Source organism: Triturus cristatus, chromosome 12 (genome assembly GCF_964204655.1).
Source record: "Triturus cristatus chromosome 12, aTriCri1.1, whole genome shotgun sequence".
NCBI lineage: Eukaryota > Metazoa > Chordata > Amphibia > Caudata > Salamandridae > Triturus > Triturus cristatus.
Window position 1 is genome coordinate 294454232 of NC_140595.1, and position 11126 is coordinate 294465357.

An 11126-nucleotide genomic window follows, 5' to 3' on the forward strand; every position below is an offset into this window, starting at 1 on the left:
AGCGGGCCCTTTTATCCACGCAGGTGAGCTCCGGTGGTACTCCTCCCTTGCGGGGGTCACTCCATCGCGGCCGATGTGGGTGGGCTCAGCTCGCACATCACTCAGGACACTTCCACGCACGGGCGGCACCAACCGGCAGGCCCATGAGGTGCGGGGTGGGCTCCCGGTCCCCTCGTACTCTTCATGCAGGCCCGGGGCTCGTCACATGCCCTGCGGGCCTTCAGGCGGCTGGCGGCTTCCTCGCAGGGGGTGGGTGCCGATTCCATGCGGCAGCTATCTCCCCTCTCTCGTCTTCATCGGCCTCACGCTTCCCCCACCAGGACCAGGGGAGGCGAAGCCACTGCACACATGGGATAAGACCCACTCGTCGCCATTGTAAAGTGGTGGGGGCGCTAGGCCCACATCCTTTAGTAATAAGCACACTGACACCAGATTGATGGTAGATAACTGGCCACGAGCACGTGTGCTGGGCCCCTTTTATTATCAGGGTCACCTGACTGGTGACGCATATGGTGGGTGGGTGTTTAGTGTGGGTTAACAGCATCAGAAACACTAGACTGTATCCAGCCAGATACTACATCATCCTACATTAGACAACACATGAAGGTTCTCTACGAACACGTGGCATGCGGCAAAGACAAGGCTAAGACACTCACCCGACAAGGCTGAGGGTTATGGCACATAATTTTACATAATTTTAACAGTGCAGCTCAAAAGAACAGCCTCCCGCTACACTCGTATCTCAGATTGTGAAAGGCACTTCTATTCTTTCTAGTTGATACCTTGTCGTCTTAAATCAGAGCCCAGTCCCATTAGCCGCTGCCCTCGCTGTGATTACTCTCTCTATCTGCTTTGAAAGGGTACATGGAAAGCTGACCCCAGAAGGTTACATTTTGTGCAGGAAAATAGCAATCTCACATGATGCTGAGCTTCCACAGTACCCACAGCATCCTCACCTCTCATACGAGGATCATAGAGAGCAAATTCATACCTTGCCCCATGCCTGCGGCATGGCTGTGAGAGAAGGAGCACTGGCCAGGTGACAACACAAGTGCGCTCCTTTTGTGTGATACACGGTGTTGTGCACAGAAAAAACAGAGCTTTTGAAACCTTCCGAAGGAAATACTAGCAGAACACATCAGTGAGATCAGTCCTTAGTAGGGAGGCACTCATACGAACCACAATTGCAAATTGCAGAAGTTAATTTACAGAGTGCGATTAAAGCGCTCAAAGCTCACAGTGAGGAACGCCCAGTATATTACTCCATAACACACCACTCCAATCCTTCGCTATAGCGGAATACAGAGGGAAAGAGAGTTTAGACGCAGGAGACCATAAATAGATAAAAACAGGTTGAAAACGTACCAAGGCTGATCCACCAACTCCAGAATCACTAATTAAACCAAAGGTGGATATCGCTACAAACATGGACATTATCCTGCAGGTTAGGGCCCATCATGACCTAGTGCAAGACACAAAAACTAGCACCAACATTCTGCAAAACTATATTCACGCCATGAGGAAAGATATCAGAGACCTAACAGGAAGGATCTATGAGACAGAAGGCAGAATAAGTGAACTCCAGGATTCACACACAACAATCAAAAAGCAATCCAATCATTTTTTAGCAAGGATTACCGTCCTGATGAAGGAGATAACTAAATTAGAGGATCGTAACTGAAAGGGGAATTTAAGAATTTTTGGCCTCCTTGAAGACGTGGAGCATGATGCAAACTCCTGCGCAGAATTCTTAGAAACCAGGATCCCAAAAACTCTAGGAAACAACTTTGACAAAGAATTGAAATAGAAAGAGAACATAGAACCAGCTTCCAGAAGATCAGAGACTCCCCCGAGACCATCTCAAACAATAAGACCTTGGATTTTCAGGCCTTTAAGATATCGCCACACAGACGCAATAGCATCACACATGAACAAAATCCAACATATTCAATGGAACAGAACCAAGATTAACATCACTCAAGACTACTCAGAAGACATAGTAACACAAAGGAAGGGCTTCTGTGCATTAAGGCAACAATTAAAGGACTTAGCCATACTCTTCTCTTTCATTGGCCCGTTGAGAGTTAGAATACTGCATAAGGGTAAAAATATAGGGCTTGATTACGAGTCTGGGGGTCCACTCACTGCCAGACTTGCAGGGGCGTGGCGGTGGTGGTCTTCTGACCACCCTATTACATTTAGGACGTGTGGCTATTACCCCACCACAGCCACCAGTGAACCGTTGTTCCCTGGCGCTGTTGCAGTGGTCTTGAGGCCAAAATATGCTTGGAGGGAACGCCATGGTCCCGCAAGGCATATTCCGAGTTTCCTCTCTGTCACGATTTTCATGGCGGTTCCTAATCCATGAAAACCGTGTCGGAGAGGTAACAAAGGGGGCTCTACAGTGCCCCCTTGTGCCTCAGGGCCACGGAGTGCATGCAGGGGCGCACAACATATGATTGGCCTGTTTGATTTATGTGTCAGTCCCTAGTAAAGTGCACTGCGTGTGCCAGGGCTTGTGAATCAAATGCCGTTGATGGGCTGCAGCTCGGGATTGTGCCACCCACACAAACGGTCCGTAAAAGGTAACTCAGACCCGCCATTGCGGAGTCTGCGCGCAGTTTGTAACTGCCATGTCGACTTGGCCAGTGCACACACTTGCCAGTCCCTCACCTTCCCTTTTCTTACATGTCAGCCACCCAAGGTACCCCTGTGGGCTGGGTGCAGTGTATGTGAAAGGTAGGACATGCCCCGGTGTGTGTGGCATGTCCTGATAGTGAACTATGGCTAATTTCGTTTTTCACTATTGCAAGGCTACTGTTCCCCATAGAAAAAAATGGGGAGTCTGTTTATAACATCTTATAAACGTAACTGGCCCGGGGAATTAGGTAGGAAAATTAAGTTTAGTATGCCTGAACTCAGAATCTAAAGATGCATCTTTTAGTGAAGGTGATTTTTACATTCTGTGTTTGAAAATACCACTTTTAGAAAGTAGGTATTTTCTTGCTCAGTCATCCCGTGTGCCTCTGCTGGAATGTGGATTACCTGTCTGGGTTTTGGATGAGAGAAGGCTGGGGAGCAGAAGTGGCTCCAGATAGTCTAGGTGGGTTAGGAAAGGGCTGAATAGACCTGGACTGCAATTGGGGAAGGGGGAGGAGATTTCCTTGCACATCAAACGGCCTGGTCTGCCTCTGACTATGCCATCTCCACCTCCTGTCAGGAAGTCACACCAGAGAAGGCAGAACTGGTTCTGGTTGGCCACAGACACTCTCTGCCTAAGAGATCAAAGGATTTTAGGATATAAATATTGGGGCCCAGACCCCTAACTTTTAGAACTCTTTTGGACCAAGAAGACTGCCAAGAAGAAGAGCTGGAGAAGCTGTGAGGAGAAACTACCACATTGCTGTGTGCTTTGCTGTGTTGGCCTGCAGTGGCTGCTTCTGTCTTGGGCAGTGAAAGGACTGGACTGAACTTTCTGCAATCTACTTTTGTGAGTTTCTCCAAGGGCTTGAGGTAGAGCTTGCCTCCTGTTCAAGAAGTATCAGGAACAGCAAAGACTTCAAGCTCTTCTGCCCTCAGCACTGGGGACTGTGTGTTTTGTGCTGCAACAGAAGAAGAAGCAACCAGACGACGTCGACGATGACGCTGCCGACTCTGTGTCCTGAAGGCACCGCAGAGGGCACCGCCTCAATGCCGCACCGCGACCCTGGTCTCACCGACGACACCTGCTGATGCCGCTACCGAGCCGCTGCTCGCACGGCGACCTGTGGGCACTGCACTCTGCACCACCTCACTACACAAAGACGCCTTGGTATCCCCGACGACGCAGCTCCACGCCGAAATCTACGTCGCTGCTTGCACCGTGGTTCGAGGGCACCCCACGACCTGAGGGCACTGCACGCCACACCCCTGCATTTCGCACCGCAGCACCCGACGCCTACTGACGCCAGTGCTCCTGACTTCAACAGAGGGGAGTTCGACCTGCAACACGTGTGACTTCAAGGGCCCGACGACTCCTGCACCAACCTCCGGAACCGACGCCTGCGGACCCCGTGCTTTCAGACCTCAACGAGAAGTCGCAGACGCCCTGCATTTCTAAGAGGTACTGTTTGTGGGTCTTCCCGACACTGTAGCTGGCCCGCGATGCCGCGGTCAGCCAGAAATGTTTGGATTTGTTTGCTTACAACGCCGTGATAGCCCCAGACAGAGCTATCGACATCAAGGAACTATTGTTCAAGCATATTTTGATAATTGAAGATTTTTAAGTACTGTATTGTGGATTTTTATCGTTTTTGGTCTTGTCTTAAATATATAAAAATATTGGATATTTTTCTAAACTGGTGTGGTGTCCTTTTGTAGTGCTTACACTGTGTTACTGTTGGTTATGTGCAAATGCTTTACACGCTGCCTTTAAGATAAGCCTGACTGCTTGTGCTAAGCTACCAAGGGGGTGGGCAGGGGTTATTTTAAGAGTGTAACTCCCTTATCCTGACTAGAGTGGTGGCTTCTGCCCGACTTTGGGACATACCCTAGCCGACCAAAAATCCCATTTCTAACAATGAGTATTCATCAATAGCACAGAATAACAAGTATATAAAATCTCAAAACATTATTTACATTCATCAAACGGGTCCCTTTTGACACCTGGGAAAAGGACCGCTGTGATTAGTACTATCCCTGTCAGTGATTACACATATGAGATGACATTACATGTCAATGTATTCGTAATTCAAAAAGTTGAAAATCGGTAATTATGATATTTCTACTCCGGGCTCCTTGTGAATGCTGGGATGTAGATCATCAAGACTTCAAGGTATACTGAGTTTAGTGATTACATTCATAATAGTACAGTGCAGAAGTGACTCATGGCAGATCATCCCCAGGGACATTGCTGTAGTACTGAGAGTCGTCTCAACTCATTCACATCATTGAGTTTTGTACTTTTAAGCATGTCCATTCATTTAAATTCTCTGTGGTGGAGGATATCACTGATGCTGCCTCCACGGTTGTCCAAGGTCACCATCTCTGCCACTTGCCATTGTAAGTCATTCTCAGTATGATATAGTTATTGGTAGTGACAGACCAGCCGCATTCCTTCAACCTGGCATAAAATCATGCCCTGTTCGGTGATGCCTTGTTTGATCATCTGCATCGTCTGCCCTACATGTAATTTCATACACGGACATCTCACAACATATACTGTGAAATTCCTAGGGCAACTTCAAAATGTATTCAAAATAACCACACATGATAAAAAATAGATAAGAGAGAAAAGCTGACACTCTAAATTAGAAAAATACAAAAATATTTTTTATTTTCCTATATTAATTCAATATATACAGTTCATAACAGAGAAGTAAATAGTTGAATCACATACATGCTGCATTTATCTACCTAACCATACACACTTATAATTCAAATGTTTAGATTGTTCACACTAATGGATTGTTGGAATCTTCCTAATGCACAATAATTTGACCAAAAAGAACAATAATCTAGGTTATGTCAACAGGATTGAATGTTCTGATGGAATTCCAAAGGATAAACACAACAACAAGCTCAAGATGTAGTATCTGTGTCATAAGATAATTATAATTGACGGGTGGTTTTCATATCATCTCCACGCGCGTTTCGGCAAAGACCTGCCTTCTTCAGGAATGCCACCTCCAATTGACTTCTCCAGAGGAATGTATGGGTCGCAGAAAAAGGTAAATATTTGCAGTATGGGGATGATTAAAGGGCTTGCCAAAGGTCTGTGTCCATATTAAAACTTGTAGCAACATCTCACAACATATATAACGTTTCTGGTGTTACAATTGGAAAATGCTTTAAGTATGAAAGCTCTAGACACCAACTCCAGGCTCTTCATGTTTGCAGTGAATGTATACACAGCACACCCTCCACATCTGTGGTGTTCTACCAATATTTGGAGGCCCCATAGTGAGAAAATTGATGACTTACTCACAGCGCTTAGGAGTCTCCCAGTAACATTCTATTTTGGTAACATTACAGAGGAGTTGATAAGGGACCAGATCAAAGCGAACACTAGTAATAGGCGCCTCATGGAACACCTTTGGGTCATGGGAGATCCTTTTCTAGTGGATGTAGTTACATCAGTAAAGGCCATTGAACAGTCATTGGCCTGGGTTAAAGAAGTCAACACAGACAAGATAGAGAAACCAGAAAAGGAGGTGAGCTATGCTAATGCAAAAACAAGAAACCTTTAACTGACAATTCCTGCAGACTAATTTCTAAAGTTGTCTCCTACTGGTGTTGCAGCACTTCCCATGTTGCTATCTTTAAAGGATGCTCGGCTCATGATAAGGAGTGTGTGGTCTGCAAAAGAGTTGGGCATTTTGGCAGGATGTGTCTTGAGAAAAACAAGTTTGCTGAAGATTCGCTTAAAATGCTAAGGTAGACAATGAGGTCTATGATGTATCACAAGTTAAAGATTCACATAAGATAATGGTATTGGTGGTGCATGAGACGGTAGTTAATAGTGAACATAAGAATTCCCTTCTTTATAGTGATATCAAAGAGCCTCCTCTTCCGTCTATGTGCACCCTAGCAGTGGAAGATGTGGAACTGTCAGTGATGGCAAATTCAGGGCCTCTATTTTCTATTCTTTCAGCCCGGATTTTCAACTCATTGGTTTTCTCAAAAAGTTGTCCACTTCACAAGCCAGAGGTGAAAGCTGTCATCTATGATGCAACAAAATTGTACTCCTCAGGTAACTTGTAAAGGAAGTCAAGTTCAAGGACAGAACAGCCAGATTAAAATTCAATGTAGCAAAAAGAGGCGTCAGCATTTTGGGATGGAAAGATCAAAAGTCATTGAGAATCATATTGAACCCTTGTGCTGCAGAATCAGTGATGGTTATAGCAGAGAAGGAACTTGGAGACAATGTCATTGTTGATTTCCCAGAGATGTTCACAGAGTCTGCCATAGGCATATTGAAAGTATTTGACCATCAAATTATAGTCAGAGAAAACGTTGTACCGATAAAACAAAGACTCAGAAATAATTCTTTCAGCATACACAGAGACTTTGAAAAATTACTAGAGAAATTACAAAATGATGATTGCCAGAACCCCTTCCTAGGGTCATGGGAACACAGGGGTTACTGGGCTAAACCATGGGGGTTGAGGCTTTTTACTCCTGATGTCCCTGGGCCAGACCTACTATGGATCCTGAGCAACTAGGTCAAGTACCCCTTCTGCACTTGACTGTCAGTGGAAGATGTCTACAAGCGGTCTAAGCGGGAGAAGATTGTGGATATATATTAGTTGACATGACACATAACCCAAAAAGCACACAGCAGCAATAATCTATGTCCTGCAAAATACTAAGGAAAGTTACGGCATTCATAGAAAATAAATTTCTCCCTTGAGGTTGAGGATCTAGTGTTTCATTGGTAAGTCCCTGCCCTACCCGTTCCTCGCAGTGTGATCAAAGTTATCTTGTGGCCGTATCCAGGGAATGGTCACCAGTAGGCCTTAGTTCAAGAGTCCACTCTGACTCTTTGAATTCAGAGAAAAGTGTCTTAGCAGTACAGCGCTTTCAGCAGCAAGTTTCAGGGCACATTAGACCCGAAACAAGTCTTACCCGCCCTGGAATGGAGGAAGCATGCAGCATACTGAATGGTGGCCTGTCCTCAGGCACTTTGGACAGCTCTGGTCCTGCTCAGGTGAGTAAGCTGCATGTGAACTTTGTCGCAGCACTCGGCAAGTGCAGGTTATCTCCTTAGCCTATGCAGTCGGGCTCCAGTAGCTATCAGAGGTGTTTCCGTGCTCCTCCTACAGGGCAAGTTTCCATGCTTCCAAGGGGGGTGATTCCAATGCTCCTTATCTCAATCCCTCTGAGGTGGCAATGCTCCCACAGTGTCTTCACTCCTCCGTCCACAGGGTTGGTTCAGTTACAGTTCTCATTACTCCTGGTGACCTACAGGTCACCGCTGCTAACAGTTCACAGCCTCCTGCCCGATCCACATGGCACAATTATTCCCACAGCCACTCCTGGCATACGGGGTTGCTGCACTGAAAGGCTTTGGCTCTTATGGCATGGTAGTCCTTACCACAGTGGCCCCTCCTGGCATACGTTGTCACCGCTATGATTACAGAGGCTTTGGCACTGATCCCAAGGCAGTCTTTTCCATGACAGCCCATCTTGACTCATGGGTTCACTGCAATGTTGCAACACATGCTTCCGTCTTTACTGCACAGCAATATTTTTACAGGGCTGTCTACACGGCTGCCCTCTCCTGGCATACGAGGGTCATGGACACAGTCCTGCACAGAAAACTACCAGATCAGTGATACAGCCATCTCCTCACACCTCGCACCAAAAGTTCACTTGACAGGGCTCTCCACTGGACCTCGCTCCCTCCAATGCTCTCCTCTTCCTCAAAGAGCACACTGGCCTTGGCAAGCAGGCAGGCGCAGGTGGTCTTGGTTTCCTTGGGTGATGTCCCTTCACCCAGCAGGGAGATTAGCAGGCCGTGGCCTTCAGTTCAGGTCACAGGCAGAAGTCTTGCAGAGCTGCCCCTCCTCCTCTGGCTGCTAGGCAGATGATAATTTTTGGGGTCTTAACCTCTCCTTCTCATAGTCCATTTCCAGACACCAAATGTGATTTAGGCTCTGGGTCTTTAAAGTTTTATGTTGGGGTTCTGCTTCTTTTAAAAAAAAGTACTTCTCCTCTCTGTTTTCCTCGTGACAAATTGTCTGTCACAGCAGGAGAGAATCTCGTTATGATTCCCTCATCATTCCCATCTCTTTCTTAAGGTGTGTCCTGGCCCTTTCCTTGAGATATCTCATTGAATCAAAGAGCATCCTTTTGAAGTATACAGAGGGAGAATCGCTCTTCCTTCGTCCAGTGTGCATCCCGCCCAGCTCACAGGAATGCAGCAATACACAAAACTGTCTGGGGGATTCCTCTACCTTCTTATGTGTTCACCAGGCAGGCCTGCAACTCCCAAAATGGAACCCAGTGCCCTCCATGTAATGTACCATTACAGGCAAACTTGCAATCAATGTAGACACACAGCACACGCACTGTCCAGCACTGTTACCTCCATGTATTCTGCCACCACGCATGCACAAGGCATAAATAAACTCAGTAAACACATTCATTCTGCGCACACTGCTCAGTCTTTAGTCTTTTTGTATTGTGCTACTTGTAGGCACACCTAAAGCCAGTGCACACATTCACCATGCGTGTTCAGCACAACACTACACCCTTCATGCACTGTACTTCTCGCCGGTACACATACACACAGCACATGCACTCACCATACATGCACTACATCTTTCTAGTACTGTTCTCTTCGATGTTACACATACACACAGTACATGCACTCATCATGCTCACACTGCACAGTACTGCTGTATCTCCGTATTGTACCTTTCCTAGGCACACATACATTCAGTACAGAGTCACCACTCAGGCACTTCACAGCCCTTAACATTTAACTGATGTAGGCCAAGGGTGAGTTAAGCACACAGTAACAGAACTTTAAAAAGTGAATGAGTCTATAGGCCTCACTCTAGTGACACAGGTTAAATTCCTACTAATCACTACACAGTATGCTGCCACCACGGCACTCATTCTGCTTAACTCCAAATGAAGGCAGTAACCTTCCACCACTAAGAGGGTAGCACTTTGGGTGCCCCTCCTGTTCCACCAAGACCGCAGTTCATGAGAGAGGCCTATGACATGGTACACATGCTTGATCCGTGTTGACCTATGACAGAAAAATCAGCATTAAGGATCCAGACAACAGTACAGTTGCACACTCAGGGCAGGGGTACACGTTCATTACCATGAAGAGGAATTTTCCGTCCCAACAATGATACAATTGAGGAGAAAGAGTGTTCTGATTGGCTATCCCAGAAGTCTTGACCCAAAAAATCCAGTGGGGATTTGAAATGTGTTGACCAAACGCAAACATGTTTGTGAACAATCACCCACTTCTAAGGTTTAATGACTTGTTGTCTATGCTAGAGGGTGCCACCATCTTTTTTACACTTGACTTGTGCAGTGCCTACCATCAGGTGGAGTAGGTAAAAGCCTCCCCACTGCTTTTGTGACATCGTTCAGAGTTTTCCAATACAAGAAAATGACATTTGGATTAGCATCTGCTACATCTGTTTTCCAGAGGGTAATATTCCTTCTGTTCAAAGAGATGGAGTGCAACATGAGGGATTTTGAGGAAGATGTCCTGTGTTCATCAAGGATGTAGAACAACATGATCAGATATTGCAGGAAGTCTGTCATTGCTTATCAAAGAGTGGCTTGATACTAAGGGGCTAATTACGATGTCGGTGGGTCCTACTTTGGACCCACCGACATCTGATATTGCGGTCTGCATGCTGCATTATGATGCAGCGGGCGGAGGCATCGGCCGGAGAGACCGTCTGCGGCGCTTCCAACGGGCTACTTGAACCCATCGGTGCATCGGAACACACCATAATCCCTTGAGTAATGGCGGAGCCAGGGTCGGCTCCCCCGTCGGTATTATGATGGCAGTTTCCGAACGCCTGTTTGTGTTGGGCTTTATGAGATGAAAAGGCTGTCGGAAAGTGTTTTTGAGGGCTCCTAGCAGTGCCCCCTTCCCCACTGGGCCTCCGCTATGGGGCCTGCCACTGGGTGCAGGGATATTTAAAAACATCCAATTGTCAATGGAAGCTTATGCTGCATGCCTTTTTTGTACGCCGCACAAGCTTCCATTGATAAATGGATGTTTGCGACCGCCCTATGGGCAGTCGCATTGTAATACTGCGGTCGGAACCACCACCCTAAGTTCGGGCGGTTCCAGACCGCAACGGCGTCAGGTAGACGTAAGTCCGCCCAACATCCTAATAAGGCCCTAATTTTTTTTTATTTTATTTTTTATTTTATTTGTCAAAACATCACATATGACGCAGAGCTCTGTGACCCAGAAGCTTCTGCCGCATCAATATACATCAATTGAATTTGACCATTTTGATGTATTTCCAGGAGAAAATAAAAAGCAATATAAATAAAACAAAAACCCGAGAACTGTAACCCCCCCCGACCCACCCCCCCAGCGCACTGTCATCCATTCCAGAGCAACTCATCATATCGAGAACTGCAGATGTACAATTGTA